The sequence below is a fragment of the Urocitellus parryii genome, unplaced genomic scaffold (assembly GCF_045843805.1).
Source record: "Urocitellus parryii isolate mUroPar1 unplaced genomic scaffold, mUroPar1.hap1 Scaffold_192, whole genome shotgun sequence".
In the NCBI taxonomy this organism is placed as follows: Eukaryota; Metazoa; Chordata; class Mammalia; order Rodentia; family Sciuridae; genus Urocitellus; species Urocitellus parryii.
This window is the reverse complement of record NW_027552339.1, coordinates 78,564-94,197: the sequence shown is the minus strand read 5'-3', so window position 1 is coordinate 94,197 and position 15,634 is coordinate 78,564.

Genomic DNA, 15,634 nt, shown 5'->3' with positions numbered 1-15,634 from the left:
GAGTTTGTTATCAATAAATATCATTAATGATACCACTGGCTGATATCACATACACATTGAGACCCCTAGAAAATAGCATGTCAAACCTTCAAACTCATAAGATATCCTCACAGAGAACTAGAAAAAATATGATATCTTCATTGAGGCATTTGACACATATATGAAATCCTTGTGGAAGCCTATGTCACATAAAAATATTCTCAATAAGTTCTCTAAAACTCACATAAAAACTAAGTTCTTTGACACCTATAATATTTTCAATGAGTCCTCTACACATATAATCAATGAGGACTCTGACATATAATGTCCTCACAGAGGTTTCTAACATGCTCAATATCATTACTGAGGCCTGTGTCAGTCATAAAATATCCATGAGAGCCTATGACAAATAAGGAAAAAACACATTGAGGCCTCTGAAACACAATAATATTTTTATTCAGAGCTCTAACTAAACACATGAAACTATTTAAAAAGGCACTGTCTTCACTGAGGTCTCTGACATATATTACTGACTAACTCTTTTGACAACTATAATATTCTCAGAGGAGACTCTAAAACATATGATATCATAAGTCCTTTGACACAAGTCCCATTGTCACTAAGGATTCAAATGCATTTAGTATTCTCACTGAGGCATGTGACCCTAATGGTATCCTCACTGAGGCTGTTGACAATAATGAAGTACTGGTACTGAGACATCTGACTCAGGAATAGCTTTGCTGAGGTGGCTGGTGCATTTAAAATACTCCCTGAAACATCTGAGAGGTATAATATACTCCCTGAGGCCTCTAACTTCCTGAGGTCTTTGAAATATTTAATATCTACATTGACACCTACAGTATCTATAAGAGTCATACTGAGGTCTCTAATAATAACAATAAACTATTGAGATGTACAATTGGATAACAGAGGTCTCTTGCACTTAGAATGTCTTCTTGATGCCTCTGGCACTGCCATCATGTACTCACAGAGGTCCCTTTCTATAGGAGAAAACTGAGGCCTCTGACAAGTATAGTAAGTTTACTGCCAACTCCCAAAACATAATGTCAAAGGTGAAGCCTGTGACAAACACTCTATATTGTCACTGAGGAATCTTCCACATATCGTCATTGAGGCCACTGCCATGAACAAGATATCTGTACTGTGACCTTGATCCCATTCAAGGGGATGGGTTGGTGAAGTCTCAGAAACTCTGGTAAAACCCTGGCACTGGACTTTGATACATAATATCCATATGAAGCCTCTGACACATAAAATAACCACACTCAGGCCTTGGATATTTTTATAATAGCCCCAGAATGGTTTCTGACACTCATATCACATCCTCAGTGAGTCTTCCTCTAACGCCAACATGAATCCTCCCTGAGGCCTCTGACATTCACATCCTATCTCATTTGAGTCCCAAAACACTAATGAGATTCTTACTGAGGACTCTGAAATGGATATCATCCTCATTCAGGACAGTGAGATCAATATAATATCCAACCGGAGGCTTCTGTAATTCAGAAATATCCTAATCAAGGCTTCTGACACTCAAGGAATATCACACTGAGTGCTCTGGGGCACCAGAAGTCCACACAGATTTAGACCCTCTAGAGTCATCCAAAAGTACTGAGGCCTCTGTAGGTAACATGAGGTACAATGAGTCCTCAGAGACATATATGTCTCATTGAGGTCTCTGACACATATAAAATTCCCACTGAGGATTCCATCCTATGTACAGTATGGAATGAGTCATTTGACCCCGTATTATCCTCATTGACCTCTGAGAGAGATTCTGTTCTCAGTGAGGCCTCTTACACATATTAGATCATCACAAAGGCATGTGGTGTTCATTTCATAATCTCACTGAGGCCTTCCACACTGATATTCTCTCTACCCTGAAACTTCATCACATACAATGTCCTCACTGGGTACCATGGCACTGCCATCATTATTCTCAAGGAGGCCTCTGACACATAGAATTTCCTCACTGAGAACTCTGAGCCCTAAAATATATTCACTGAGGACAAAATCCTCAGGAAGTCCTCTAATATTCAGAAGTTTTCTTCACCTCACAGTCATATAAAATAGTAAATAAGGATTCTGACACTTATACTATCTACCCTGAGGCCTCTGACACAAATATTTAACAATCCTAATTGAGGCCAGTGGTGATAACAAAATAAACTCAGTGAAGTCTGACACATATCATATCCTCACTGGGGCCTCTGACCTTGACAGAATATCTTCAGTATGTCCCCTAACAAAAGTATTATTCTCACTCAGGCTTTTGATCCTCAAAGAACTTTCACATATAATATGCTAACAGAGTCCTTTTCTTATTACAGCACATGTATGTCCTGACTCAGGCCTATGGCACTTAAGAAACATTCTTATGGAGGTCTCTGACACTCGTGTAATATCCTTCGTGAGTCGTTCTCTGACACATTGGATACTCACTGAGGATTCCTTGATTATCTGGCATTTCTTGATTATCTCACTGAGTCCATAAACACTCCTATTCTATTTATTGAGGATTCTTAAGTGTACAATATCTTCACTCTGATCTCTATCAGTCATATCCTCTCCTTCCTTTTTCCTCTGACAGTTGCACAACTTATTCATAGAGACTTGTGGGACTCAAGAAATATCCTCAATCCTCTTGGCCATCAGTGAGCTCAGGCACACCTAATAGCCTCACTGACAAAGACCCCTATTGTCTAAAATATTAAAAAATCACTGAAGACTCTGAAAGTACCATCCTATCAACACAGATCCTTCTGACACTTTTAAGTATCCACTTGAAGTCTCTGACACAGACAATAACTCCACAGAGGACTCTGACTTGGACATAATGTTTTCACAGAGTCCTGGATCACATGTATGATTTTTCACTGAGGTTTCTGACTATCAGTTCATAGCCTTGCTCTGGACTCTGACAGTAAATATCCACATGAAGATTCTAGGGTATATGATAGGATTACAGAGGCCTCCTACTCTTACCATAGTTACACTGGACTCTGACCCCTGCAATATCCTCATTTGGGCTATGCTATTTATATAGAATTCTCCTGTGTGTCTCTTACCCTGATAGGATATCCTCCATGCCTCCTCTGACATTCATATCCCATACTCACTGAGGCATCTGACATTCATATACAATCACACTGAAGGTACATTCACCCCTAATCAACTTCCTGAGGACTCTGAAACTTAAAATGTCCCCACTCACAGCTCCAAGAATCACATGATATCTTTCCTGAGGTCTTTGAAATCCATATAATAAACTCCTAGAGGATTCTGATGTATATAAAGTCCTTTCTTGTCCTCTGACACTAACCTAGTATATTCACTGAATCCTGTGATAATAACATTGTAGTCTCACTGAGGCTTCTGAAATAAATGAAATCTTCATTCAGGGTACTCATACCTTCTACCCACAGTAAGGCCTCTAACACCTGGTATCTGCCCTGGGGCCTCTGACAAACAATATTTTCCCTTAGCCCTTCAACAAGCAAACTATCCTCAGCTAGGCCTCAGACACATTTTGAATGTCCTCCCTCAGGGCACATTCAATGCCTCCTCCCTCAGGCTTCTGATGCTCATGTAATATCAACACTGAGGCCTGTAGCCCATATACTTGCTGAGGCCTCTGACACACAAAATATTATCTCTGAAGATTCAGATGCATGTGATATTCTCAGGCCTCTGACATATCCTCCATTGTCACTAAGACTTCTGACTCAATGAGGTCTGTGACCCTAATAGTGTCCTCACTGAGGCCTCTGACAGCAATGAAGTATCAATGCTGAATCCACTGACTCAGTTAAAAGCCTCACTGAAGAGTCAGGAGCATTTAATATCCTACCTTAAACCTCTGGCAGATATAATATACTTTTTTAGGCCTCTAACTCCCTGAGGACTTGACACATACAGTATCTACATTGCGACCTACAGGACCTATAAGAGGCTTACTGAGGCCCCTAATATTAATGATGTAGTATTGGAGACATCTGACACATGTAATTGACTAACAGAAGTCTCTTCCACTTAGAATCTTTTTGACAGCCATCATATACTTATGGAGGCGTCTTTCCATAGGAGAAACCTGAGGCCTCTGACAGGTATAGTAAATTTACTGCAGCCTCTATGAAGTATAATATCCAATGTGAGGCCTGTGACAAACACATCACATTCTCACTGAAGCCTTGGACACATATCACATCATCACAGAGGCCTCTGACATCAATAATATATCTAAACTGTAACCTTGGTCATGTTCACATTGTTACTGAGGCCTCAGGCAGTCTGGTAACACCCTGACTCTAGACTCTGACACTTAATATCCATGAGAAGACTCGGCCACCTACAATATTCTCACAGAGGCCTATGTCAAATACAGTGTTATCACTGAAGTTTCTGACACATAAGATATAATGATTGTGGCCTTGGACACTTTTATAATAGTGTGAAGCAGGTATCTGATACTCATATCATATCCTCAATGTATCCTTTCTGAAACTCCCATGATTCCTCCCTGAGGCCTCTGACATTCACATCATATAGCACTGAGTCCACTCACACTGGTAACATACTGCCTGAGGACTCTGCAGTGGATATCATCCTCATGCAGGACAATGAAATGAATATAATATCCACCTTAGGCTTCTCAAGCTCAGATAATGACCTCCATTAGACCTCTAACACTTAAGTACTATCCTACCAAGTGCTCTGGGGTACCTGATGTCTGCACAGATTAATGCTCTGATAGATATTCAAAATATAACTGAGACCTCCAAAGGTTACATAGTATGTACAATGAGTCCTCTGACACATGCATGTGTCTCATTGAGGTCTCTGACACATATGAAATCCCCACAGAGGGCTCCAACCTTTGTAGAGGAGGGACTGAGTCATTTGAGCCCATATTTTCCTCACTGACCAGTCTGAGAAAAATCGTCTTCTCAGTAAATCCTCTTCCATGTAATATGTAGTCATTAAGGCCTCTGATACTCATTTCATAATCTCACTGAGTCCTTTCACACTGATATTCTTTCAACCCTGAAAACTCCATCTCTTACAGTGTCCTCACTGGGTACCTTGGCACTCCCACCATTATTTTCAATGAGACATCTGACACATAGACGTTCTTCAGTGGAGGGCTGGGGTTGTGGCTCAGTGACAGAGCACTCGCCTTACACATGTGAGACCCTGGGTTTGATCCTCAGCATCATATAAAAATAAATAAACAAAATAAAGTTAGTGTGTCCTGTATAACTAAAAAAAAATTTAAAAAAAACTTACTCACTAGAAATTTCATCTCTAAATTATACTTACTGAGGAAACTATTCTCAATAACACCTCTCCTAGTCAGAAAATTTTCTTCACTAAGGACCTTCATAGTCACATAACAGAGTGAGTGAGGCTATGATACCTACATTCTCTACCCCTAGTCTCTAACACGTATACTCAACTCTCTGAGGCCTCTTAAGAGAAAATACCCTGGTTGAGACCTATAGTAATAGCAAAATAATCTCAATGAAGACTTTGACACCTATCACATCCTTATTAAGGCCTCTGACTTCGACCAAATATCTTCAGTACATGTTCTGAAAAATGTATCAGTCTCAATGAGGATTCAGACACTCAGGTGATAGCCTCCCTCTGGACTCTGACACTAAATGTCCATATGAAGGCACTGTCACATATAATAGGCTAACACAGGTCTCTTCCTATTACAGCACATATATGTCCTCACTCAGGCCTGCAGCACTCATGGAACATTCTCATGGAGGTCCCTGACACTCAGGAAATATCCTCAATGATTCCTCCTCTGACACTCAATATTGTGTAATTATTGAGGGCTCTGAAATTCCTTGATCATCTCACTGAGTCCATAATTTTTTCTGTCACATGTATAATAAACTCACTCAGGGCTCTGACACTCATGTCCTCTCCTCCCAGTTGCCTCTGACACTTACATCACATATTCACAGAGGCTTGCTCTATGTAGATAATATTCTCCCTCAACCTTCTGTCTGTCCCTCAGTTAATATCTCCATGAGAGCTCAGGCACAACTAAGAGCATCACTGGCAGAGATCCTAATTGTCTAGTCACATTTAAAAATCATGGAGGGCTCAGACAGTATCTTTCTGTCAACACAGACTCCTCTGACATTTTAAGTGTCTCCTTGAGGTCTATGACACAGACACTCTCCATGCAGGACTCTCACCCAAGCAGTACAAATGCTCAGGCCTTTGACACAATTATATCCCCAGTGAGGGGTGTGACACTGATGTAGCCTCTTCCTTGATAACTCTAACACTCATAATGTTCTCACTGAGTAGGCTGGCACTCCTGTCACATCCTATGTGAGACTTCTTATACAGGATTTCCTCCCTGAGATCTTTGAGGCATAGATTAAACATTCAAAGATCTCAAACACATTCAAAGCCTCCAGCTAAGCCTCTTGCAGTAAGATATTTTCCTCACTAAGGATATTCATAGTCATGTAATAATGTGATTGAGGGATCTGAAACATATTATATACATTGAGTTCTTGGACATATGTATTCAACTCACTGAGAACTCAGAGACAGTACCCTAGCTGAGTCCTGTGGCAATCATTGATTAATCTCAATGAAGCCCCTGACACATCCTCAATGAGGCCTGTAGCTGGATAATATTTTATTATTGATTTCTGGGTCACATATGTGATTCTTGCTGAAACTTGCTGAAACTCAACTAATAGCCTCACTCTGGAATTAACTTTAAACATCAAGTATCGAAGGCATATACTGTATTTGCAAAGGCCTCTTACTCTTACCATTGGCACACTAATGACTATGACCCATGTAATATCCTTGTTCTGATGGTGTCTACTCAAATAGAACCCTCCTGGTGGTCTTATCCCTGATAGGATATTCATAATAGGTCCTCCTCTGACATTTGCATCCTATACACACTGTGGCCTCTAATATTCATATTTTATTTCATTGATTATACAGACACCTGTAAGCAACTTCCTAAAGAAGCTCTAAACTATCCTCACTCACAGCATTTAGAATTGTGATATTTTCTCGGAGAGTTCTGAAACCCATATAATAGACTCATAGAAGATTTCAATGCATAAAATTTCCTCATGTGGCTGCTGATACTAATAGATTTTATTCACTGAGTTCTGAGATACTCCATCATAATCCCCCTGAGGTTTATGAAATCTTCACTCAGGTTCTTATATGTTCTACCCACACTGAAGCCTCTGACTCATGGTATCCTCATAGTGGCCTCAGGAAAACATATTTTTCTCTTACCCCTCTAAAAAGCAATCTATCCTCTGCTGAGACCTCTAACAACAATGAAGTACCAGTGTTGAGTCCTCTGACTCAGTTAATAGCCTCAATGAGATTTTGGGCTCATGTTATATCTTTCTGAATACTCTGACATATATAATATACTCCCTGAGGCCTCTAAATCCCTGAGGTCCTCTGACACTTTTAAGTGTCTCCTTGAGGTCTCTGACACAGACTGTAGCTCCACTTGGGACTTTCACCCAAGCAGCACAAATTCCAAGGCCTTCAACACAGTAATACCCTCAATGAAGTATGTGACATTAGTATACCTTCTCCCCTGAGGACTCTAACACAATTAATGTTCTCTCTCAGTAGCCTGGCATTCCTGTTTTATCCTCTGTGAGGCCTCTGACACATAGGATTTCTTTCCTGAGACCTTTGAGCCATAGATCGAACATACTGAGATCTCAAACATATGCAATGCCTTCAACAAGGCCTCTTGCAGTCAGATATTTTTCTCATATAAGGATGTTCATAGTCATATAACAGTGTGATTGATGGCTCTAATACATATACTACTCACACTCAAGTAATAGCTTTTCTCTGGATTCTGACACATAATATCCTCCTGTAGACTCTAACACATTTACTATGCTTACTGAAGTCTCTAACAAACAATAAGGGCTTCAGTGAGGACTGAAACTTCTGATATACATAATATTCTTAGTCAGGGCTTTCACATTTATATAAAATTCTAATTGAGTTCTCTGATATTCATATAATGTCCTCAGTGAAGCTCCATCTATGTAAAAGATGTAATGCCTCACTGAGGCATTTTACAGAATATACTCATTGAGGTCTGTAACACTCATATAATATTTTCACTGATTCCTCTGACACTCATGTAATGAGGCCTCTGTCATCTATAATGTCCTCAGTGCTCTGACATACAACATGCAATTTAAGGCCCTTACCTATATAATATCCTCTCTGATACCTGTGGCACTAATATGATATCTTCACTGAGGTTTATAACAAATATCATGTTCACATGAGGCCTCTAACACATATAATGATCTCACTGAGGCCTCTGTTTAATGCACTATCCACATTAAAACCTCTAAAGAATACAATCTTCTCACTGAGGTTTCTGACACATAAAATGTGCTCACTGAGTTCTCTAACACATATAACATCCTCTCTCAGTTCTATATCTCATGTAATATCCACACCGAGTCCTGTGACACTAATATAGTATCTTCATTGTAGCCTTTACCAGATACACTATACTCACTGAGGCTCTGAAAAGACCTGTGGCACACATATAATATTCTTTTTTTACACATAATATTCTTACTGATGCCTCTGAAATTTTCACACTGAGTTATCTGACACATTTGATATCCATGCTGATATCTTTAAAATTTATATCATCACTTAGTCCTCTGACACATATAAGGGGGCATATAATATCCTCAGTGAGTCCTCTTACAGATATAATATGTTAACTAAATGGACTAAAATACATATTGGCTTCATTGAGGCCTCTGACACTCATATAATATCACCACTGAGATTCTGACAAACGTAATATGATCAGTGATGACTCTAATACATATAATATGCTCACTGAGTTATCTGACACTTATGTAATATTCTTTAATTTTTTATTTTTTAGTTGTAGTTGGACACAAAGGTATTGTACCTTTATTTTTTGTGTATTTTTATGTGGTGTTGAGGATTGAACCCAGGCCCTCACATGTGCTAGGCAAGTGCTCTACTGCTGAACCACAACCCCAGCCCCAAATGTAATATTCTTAATGAGGTGGATGATACATATATATCCACACAAAACCCTTTGACATTCATGTAATAGTCTCATTTAGGCCTCTGAAATATATAATAACCTCACCAAGTTCTCTTTATAATTTTTTTTTTCTTTTTTTATTATTGGTTGTTCAAAACATTACAAAGCTTGTGACATATCATATTTCATACATTTGATTTTTACCCCGCATAAAGATTGCAGAATCACATCAGTTACACATCCACGTCACCAAGTTCTCTTGACACTCATAATATTCTCACTGAAATCTCTGATACTCATATAATATCATCAGTTAAGACTATAACACATATATTTTTTTTATTAGTTTCTCATGGCAGTACAATGATCTTGACATAACATATATTATCCTCATTGAGTTTGCTGGATATTCATATAACAATCTCACTGAGGCCTCTGGCAAAAATAATACCTTAATTGAGTCCTCTGAGTGACATAATATACTCATTGAGTCATCTAACTCAAAATGACCTATTGAAGACTTTGACACTCAATAATATTCTCAATAACTTGAATACACTGGTATAGACTTGTAATCCCAATGAATCGGGAGCATGAGTCAGGAAGATTGCAAGTTTGAATTCAGCCTCAAACATTTGGTGAAGCTCTGTCTCAAAATAAAAATATAAAAAGAGCTGAGGATGTATCTCAGTGGTAAAGTACTCCTTGGTTCAATCCCCAGAACACACACACACACACACACACACACACATACACACACACACACACACATATATACACACATATATAATATATTTGCATAAATATATATTTGCATGCATTATATAAATATATAATTTATATAAAGGTGTATATATATTCTCACTGCAGCTTATGACATATATAATATACTCACTCAGACCTCTGACATTCATATAATATTCTCAATGAGTACTCTAACAAATATCCTCAATTTGCCTTTAATAATTATCATATTCTACAGTGGGGCCTCTGATACTCAATAATAATCTCACTGGGGTCTCTGACAAATATAGTATTCTCACAGTGGCTTCAAATACTCAAATATTGTCCCTAGTCAGGTATTTGACACACATAATATTCACACTGAAGCCTCCAAAACATATAATATCCTCACTAAAATCTCTAGCACATATAGTGTTATTACTGAGACCTGTGATACTAATATAGTATCTTCAACGAGACCTGCTACACTGATATAATATTTTATTCAGGACTCTACCACTAATATAATATCTAAACTGAAACTTCTGGCCTATATAATATCCTCACTAAGGCCTGTAATGCAGATAATATCCTCATTGAATCCTCTGCCACTCATGACACATACAATGTCCTCACAGAGGCATGTAGTCCTAATATAATAGTTGATCTTTTGTTTTTGTTTTTTTTTTTGTACTAGATATTGAATCCAGGGGCACTTAACCATTAAGCTACATGCCAGCCCTTTTTATTTATTTATTAATTTTTGAGACAGGGTGTCTCTAAGTTGCTTAAGGCCTCACTTAGTTGCTGAGGCTGGCGTTGAACTTGCCATCCTCCTGCCTCAGCCTTATGAGCTTCTGGGATTACAAGCATACATGACCTTTTGTCATTGATATTATTACAGTATACACATTGTGCTCTTTAATACTTATGTGATATTCACATTGTTTCCCAAAGTATGCTTACAGTGTAAATAGATGGCCTCTAATAGTAATATATTTACTTACCATGGACCCTTACTGCCTTCACAGCGATATCCAGACTGTGGTCTTTAATGCTAATCTACTATGAACACATTGGTTTTATATCACTATAATAATCGCTAAGTGACCTTCTTATACTAATATAACATCCAAAATTTAGCCTCTAATATTAACGTAACACACACACACACACACACACACAGTGGCTTCTAATGAAAAATTTTCTTGCAATGGTATTTCTGAGATTTGGCTGAGCTGGATTTATAAGGGTCAACTTCCCTAATAAAGTCTGATGTCTGTTTTTCTGGCATAGTATTGACATGGTGGTTTTTAATAAGCAGTTGACTTTCTCATAGTGCTAAACTTACAGGAACCCTGTATTGGTGGTGCAAAATGCTCTGTATCCTTTCACTCACATTCCCCACTAGTCATTGCTATGCCAGGTTTGTATGTCCATGTAAAACACAGCAATGTATTTTACTCAATGTAGGGATGGATACTCTCAGGTGACCATCACATAACCTGCAAATCAGGACGTCAGCAAGCTCCTCCATGACAATCAATCCTCACTTTCACTACCTGCCCAACTGGGGAACAAAAGCACTCTTTTTTTTTACTCATACATAAAATTCTTTTCCTAAAACTCCTTTTGAGCCTGTCCCTCACTCTCATGACGTTAACAGATGGAAAGTATACACATGTACTTTTCTTTTAATACCTACTTTCAGTTCTTTGGGGTTAAATACATAGAAATGGAGTTGTTGAGTAGTATGATAATTCTATTTTTACTTTTTGATGAAATAGCAAACTATTCCACACACAAGCTTCACATTATTTATTGTCACAGGTATATAAAAGAGTGCTGATTTCTCTTCATCCTTACCCAAAAGTGGAGCTTATCTTGGAAGAAAATCAGTAGGAAAAGTAGAGCTCATCTTAGAAGAAAATCAGACCTTCCGCAATTAGAAATTAAATTGTATAATGGCATGTTGCCCCAGTGGTTGCAGGAGCTGTTGCTGAGGACCTCTGGAGTATATGTGTAGGAGGCTAGCTTGGGGGACACAACAAGAACTCCATGGATAAAAATAGAGGATTGAAAATTCATGGAAGAAACAGAGAAGGAATAGTAGAGCTTACCTTTTGGATTGCCTTTTTTCTTGGAATATTTTTATGAAATGTTCACAAGGTTGCCCCAAATCACTCGTTATTTTTAAATATTTTTATTATGGCTTTATTAGTAAAAGTGAGGAAATTTCACTGCAGTTTTAACTTGCATGTCTATAATGAAACTAATACAATATCCTGTTAATCATCTTTCATGTTTACTAGTAAAAAGTGTATATTCAAGTTCTTTGTCAATTTGAAGCTACTTTGTGGTTTGTTGTGCCAAGAAATATATTCTTGGTCTCTGCTTCAGTTTCCTGTCTCTTAGCTCCTCATTCTTCAATCTATGAAGCAATGTGTCTGTCTGATACCAGTTAGGTGATTAATGGTCTAGGGCTCCTGGGCAACACAGGATGACCATATTCAGTGGGGACAAAAAAAACAAACATCATTACAGAGTTTGAACTTGAGCCTTCCCACATATATAAGGAGAACAGAGGAACTGAAGGCTAAACTGGTAACAAATGATCAATGATTTAATGAATCATGGGTACTTAATGAAGCATCCAAAAAAGAAAAAGATAGAGTTTTAGGACTCTATGTTGTTGAAGGTGCTGGCAGGATGCCCTTTACCACTTACCTTTCCCTGTGTGTGAGGTCATATGCTTGCTCAAATATATTATTTAAAATATGTTTGAAAGATATGCTTTATGGTGAATTGATAGTACTAAATAGTTTTCTGGCAGCTGTGAGCCACTACAGCAAATGATTCAAAGAAGAGGGTCATGGAATGTCTCATTTGTGTCCATGTTAGAAGTTGTAAGCCACCTGGGCACTTGCTGCTTCCATAAGTTCAAGTGAGAACTCTGCCATATTCAGGTAGGTAGTGTTAGAGTTTATATTAAGATTGGGGTTAGGGGTTGGGTTAGGGGTTGGATTAGGGGTTTGATGTTGGGAAAAGGGTTGGGGCTAGGTTAGGAAAATGGTTAGAGGTTTATGGTGAGAATTAGACTTAAGGTTTAGGGTTAGACTTAGGGGTTAGAGTTAGAAGATTAAGGTTAATGGTTGGCTTGGGGTTAGGATTAGCAATATTTTTAGGCATAGGGTTAAGTTAGGGTTTATGGCATGGGATAGAGGTTTAAGGTTAGTGTTAAGAGTTAAGGTTTGATTTTTATTGCATGAAGAAAGGCATCAGGGTAGAGAAATATGGAAAGTGAATGGATGGGAGAAGGAATAAAGCACCAATTGATTTGAGATACTATTAACCTGTAAAAACATTTTACAGTAAAGTGTTTCAATATGGTTGGTACCCCATTATTATCCAAAGTACATGTATGAAGACACAAATTGGTGTGGATAAACTTAAGGAAATAGAGAGAGTAGAAGAGAAAATAAAGGAGAAGTAAGTGAAGGACAACCAAAGAAACAATATCAAGTAAAACAGAAACCCTTATAGGAAATGAGTAACATATAAAATGTTTCTTCTGGCTGAGAAGTTAACTACAAGAGGCTACACATAAAATCTATGAAGATAAATTCTTTTTGGAATCTGGAGAAACAAATTAGAAGATAATCCAGAACTTCCAAAATTATAAACAGGTGTGGAGGCCTGTGGTACCAGTGATTCCAGACTCTGAGGCTTATGGATTACATGAGCACATATTCTAACCTAGCCAGATTTAACACAGGCTGCTGAGGAGAAAAAGAAGGCTGAGAGGAATGGAAAGTCATGAAAGAAACAGAGAAGGAAAAGCTGAGTTTCATAGATTGCTACTAACAAAACCATAGGAGTGGAGCTAACCAGGCACTTAGGATAGAATATCACAATGCCATATGCCTCAGATGCTAGATGTGAAAATACAGGTTTTGTTTGCCCAGCTGGATTTTGGTCTTGCTTTTGTCCCATCCCTTCTCTCTATGCCCCTATTTCTCCCTTGTAGAATGGAAATGTTTACTCTGTGCCATTATATATTGAATGTGTGTGTGTGTGTGTGTGTGTGTGTGTATTGATTTTAACAGGGGTTTTCACACTGTGATTTCGTTTCGAATCTCAGAAGAGACTTTGGAATTGGAGTTTTGGGGAATTCTGAAACTGAAGAACATCTAGACTCTTGGCAATGGAATCAATGTATTTTGCATTGTGAGATGAGCATGAACTTTTGAGGGCTGGGAGCAGAATATTATGGTTTAGATATGAGATGTCACTCAAAATGTCATGTGTAAGAAAATGCAAGAAAGTTTAGACATGAAATGTTTGGGTTATGAGAGCCTTAACCCAATCAGTCCATTAATCCACTGAGGGTTTAAGTGGGTGGAAACTGTAGTAAGGTAGTGTGTGGCTAGGGGAGGTGGTTTACTGGGGGCATTCTTTTGAGGTGTATTTGTTCCTGATGAGCAGAGCTCTGTATCTGCTTCCTGTTTGCCAAATTCTGAGCGGCTTTCCTCCTCCACAACAATGGAGTTGGCCTTTTATGGGCTGAAACCTTGGAAACTGTGAGTGCCAAATAAAATTTTCATTCTCTAAAAATGTTCTTGTCAGAACTTTGAGATACAATAGTGAAAAACCTAACTAAAATAATACTATACTATCCAGAAATACTATAGCATATAAAATTAATATAAAACCTGCCTGGTGGCCATTAATATTAATGCAATTATATTATAAATATAATATATATACTATATATCTTATATATACTATATATATTCCATACAACTGTATCTGTACCTAATATAATATCTACCCTGGGGCCTTTAATATTAGTATAATTGATCATAAAATAGTGTCTCAAACTGATACAATAATTGCCCATTGGTTTTGCATACTAATGTAATATGCATAGTAAACCATCAAATATGAATATAATACCTGCCTATGATGATTTATATTAATGTAATGTCCATACTACTACAACTGATACTAATATAGTATCTGCCCTGTGGCCCTTATTATTAAGGCAAATCCATACTATAACATCTTTTAAATTTTAAAATATTTTTCTTAGTTATAGATGAACACAAGACCTTTGTTTTATTTATTTATTTTTATGTGGTGCTGAGGATCAAACCTAGTGCTGCACATGTGCTAGGTAAGTGCTCTACCACTGAGCTGCAAACCCAGCCTCTATAATATAATATCTTAAACTAATAAGATAGCTTTCTTGTGGCCTTTAATATTATTAATATATTAATATACATACATACATATTGTGACTTCTTCTAACAATAGAATAACTTGCCTGTGGCCTTCTATATTAATATTATATCTATACACAAATATAATAGATCTCTTCTGACCTTCAATATCAATGTAGCATTCCTACTACAGAATCTTAAAACTAACATACTCCCTTTCCTGTGCTCTTAGTACTAATATGGCATCCATAAAATAGCAACTAAATCTTCGTAATATCTGCTATGTGACCTTTAATACTAATGTAGCATATAAAACTAATATATTAGCTGCCCTGTGGCCTATAATAAAAAGATATTAATACTATAGCATCTAAAACTGAAAGAACATCTGCCTTATGGCCTTTAGTACTCATATGATATTCATATTATAGCATATAAAACTCATGTGACAGCTGCCTGTGGCATTTAATGCTGATATGGTATCCATATAAGAACATCAAAAACTGATAGATTTGCTGTGGGTTTAATATTAACATGATATCCATATGGTGGCCTCTAAAACTGAAATAATACCTGCCTTGTCTCCTTTTAATACTAATCCAGTATC